The sequence below is a fragment of the Dromaius novaehollandiae genome, unplaced genomic scaffold (assembly GCF_036370855.1).
Source record: "Dromaius novaehollandiae isolate bDroNov1 unplaced genomic scaffold, bDroNov1.hap1 HAP1_SCAFFOLD_42, whole genome shotgun sequence".
Taxonomy (NCBI): domain Eukaryota; kingdom Metazoa; phylum Chordata; class Aves; order Casuariiformes; family Dromaiidae; genus Dromaius; species Dromaius novaehollandiae.
In genome coordinates this window covers 166,516-169,519 of record NW_026991361.1, presented here as the reverse complement: position 1 = coordinate 169,519, position 3,004 = coordinate 166,516, and positions in this window count along the sequence as shown.

The window sequence follows — 3,004 nt, the reverse complement described above, 5'->3', positions numbered from 1 at the left end:
GGGGGCTTCAGATGGGAAAACGCGACAGTGCTGACAAACAGGGAGACGACAGCCAGGTGAGGGAGGCACATGGAAAAGGCTTTGTGCCGGCCCTGCTCGGAGGGGATCCTCAGCACCACTGTGAAGATCTGCATGTAGGATAGAACAATGAAAACAAAGCACCCAAAGAATAAAAAGCCACTAGCCATAATAACCTTGTCTTCTCTGAGGTGGGAGTCTGCGCAGGAGAGCTTGAGGATCTGGGGAGTTTCACAGAAGAACTGCTCTATGGCATTGCCTTGGCAGAGTGGTATTGAAAATGTGTTTCCAGTGTGCAGCACAGCAGTGAGAAAACCGCTGCTCCAGGCAGCTGCTGCCATTTTGACACAAGCTCTGCTGCCCATGAGGGTCTCGTAGTGCAGGGGTCTGCAGATGGCAACAAAGCGATCGTACGCCATGACAGTGAGAACATAATATTCTGCTGAGAAGAAAAAGAAAAGCAGAAAGATCTGGGCAGCACATCCTGCATAGGAAATGGCCCAAGTGTCCCACAGGGAATTGGCCATGGATTTGGGGACAGTGACAGAGATGGAGCCAAGGTCGAGGACTGAGATATTGAGGAGGAAGAAGTACATGGGGGTGCGGAGGCGGTGGTCGCAGGCGATGGCAGTGATGATGAGGCCGTTCCTCAGGAGGGCAGCCAGGTAGATGCCCAGGAAGAGCGAGAAGTGCAAAAGCTGCATCTCCCGTGTTTCCGCAAATGCGAGGAGGAGGAACTCGGTGGGGGAGCTGCTGTTGGACATTTGCTCCCTCAGGGCCCACAGGGACTATCCAAGGAAGAGGAGACAATGAGGAGACAGGAGAGCCTTCTACAAATAAAACCTTTGTGTATAAGCCTCCCTCCCCCAAACATACACAATATCTATCCTCCTCTTGCCAGGACCGTCACTGAGCTCCATGGCTTGAGCTCCCCTTTGTGCTGCCTGAGTTTGCCATGAGCAGCGGGGGCCTCTTCCCATGGGCTCCAGAGGACTCAGTCCTGACCCACAGCCGTGGGTGCATGGGAACATGGGTGACTAAACTTTCAGATTCACAGTTTTAGTCAGATTTCATCCACTTATTATGTTGAAGGGCTTTTTGCATCTTCACTCTCAGTTCTGAACAATGGGTGTTCTTAACTAGTTTCAAGGATTCTTTTGTTTTCTTTTAGATTCTACTGAGTCAACATCCCTGAGGAGGATTCTTGGAGACAGAGATCCTCAGCATTGCAACTGCACTTAGAGTGAATAGCCATGATTCCTGAGAGGCAAAAGGATCCACTCTGTCTTTAGTGCAGAGTGAGGAGAGCTGGCCTCTCCATCAGTCTTGCTCCCAGCTGCCCTGTGCTTGCACCTCTGAGGTGCAGGACATTTGCACTCATGCTGACCACGACCCTGCTGCCTGGAGCTGTCCCTGCAGGGAGCTCTTTCTCTGTCCCACGTGTCATGCCAGTGCTCACAGACCCCCCCATGCCACCCCTGGGTGCTCAGCTCTGCCCTGCAGAAACCTCCTGGGGGCAGGGCACTGCCCAGGGGCACCTCTGTGTTTGCAGGGGCTAAGGAGCAGGTGGGATAAAGCTTGCTGAGGCTGGAAAGGTGATGCTGGTTCTGTCTGTAGGCTGAGGGGTGGAGGAAGGGATTTCTTGAGTTTCTCCCACAACTGTTCCTCTCTCACTGTCGCTATTTGGGAATCTCAATGCCCTGTTGAAACCGGCCAGATCCAAAGACATTTCATCCCAACAGAGAGAGTAAAACTGAAAGCAGAGACTCAGGAAAGCTCCTTCCCTTTCAGGCATCCCAGTCTTGACCTTCCTTTTGGAAAGCCTCCTCCAGATATGTTCTCAGGCTGAGCCGCAGCTGACAGCAGCCCTGACCCATGCAGCACCCTCTCAACAGGAGAGGGAACATGTCCTGCCAGGGGTCAGTCATCCCACCCAGAGCTTCTCCCCACAGCACCGTGGGCAGTTCCCTGGGCAGGCTGAGTGCTGACCCTCACAGGTGGCCAAGTCACTGCCCTGGGCACACGGCACCTGGGCCACAGGCACACTGCTCTGAATTACAGCCCTGGGCAGACCTGTGTGCACACCCCGGCTTCACACCCTTGCAGCATCCCTGGGAGAAGGTGGCAGGACGCCGTTTCCCTGTGACGGTGTGGCTGGAAATCCCTGCTCTAAAGCACCTCCTGCTCCACTCAGGAGGGACTGGCATACCCATCCTGGCAGACCCCATCAGCCATGGCATGTGGTAGCTTTAGAGAACCCCTCAGGATGCCTCAGCTGCATTGCCCTGCAGCCAGAGACTTACTGTGTTAGGGGCTGTGAAGATTTCTCCTCCAGTCACCTCTCAGCCATCTACCCACTCCTGATTGCCTTCAACTCCTGTCTCACTCCTCTTGCTCATCTCCTTTGTCTTGTCGTGGCACCTGCAGGCAGTGCCTGCAGCCCTGCTGCTCTTTGCAGGAGAGCTGCTCCTGGACAGAGCTGACTCTCAGCAGTGCTGCCAGGTTGCCAGGAGCTCCCTCCATCCCAGGAGCCTGGCCCCTCGTGGGAACAGTGGCCCAGCTGAAGAGGTGACTTTATTTGTCCTTTGTACTCCCTCCTCCTGGGAAATGTTCAGTGAGGAAGACTAAAATAATCACTGAGGGTCTCTCTCTAAACACTGCAGACAGACCGATTCCAGCATTGCAGTTTGTCTCATCAGAGGACGTTTATCTACCAGAGGTGGAAATGTCCCACTCTGGAAGCCCCTCTTGCCATCTCTTAACTAGGCAGGACACCTGGAGAGGGACAAGAAGGGAATTCATTTTCCCATGGCTCAGGGATTGATTCAGATGAGTTAATCTGCACATCTCATGCCATCTTGGAAGCCCCTGGCATGGAGCAGCATTTAGCTGCCTCTACAAACACCTTAAGGGAGGGTGTCAAGAGGATGGGGCCAGGGTCTTTTCAGTGGTGCCCAGTGACAGGACAAGAGGCAATGGGCACAAA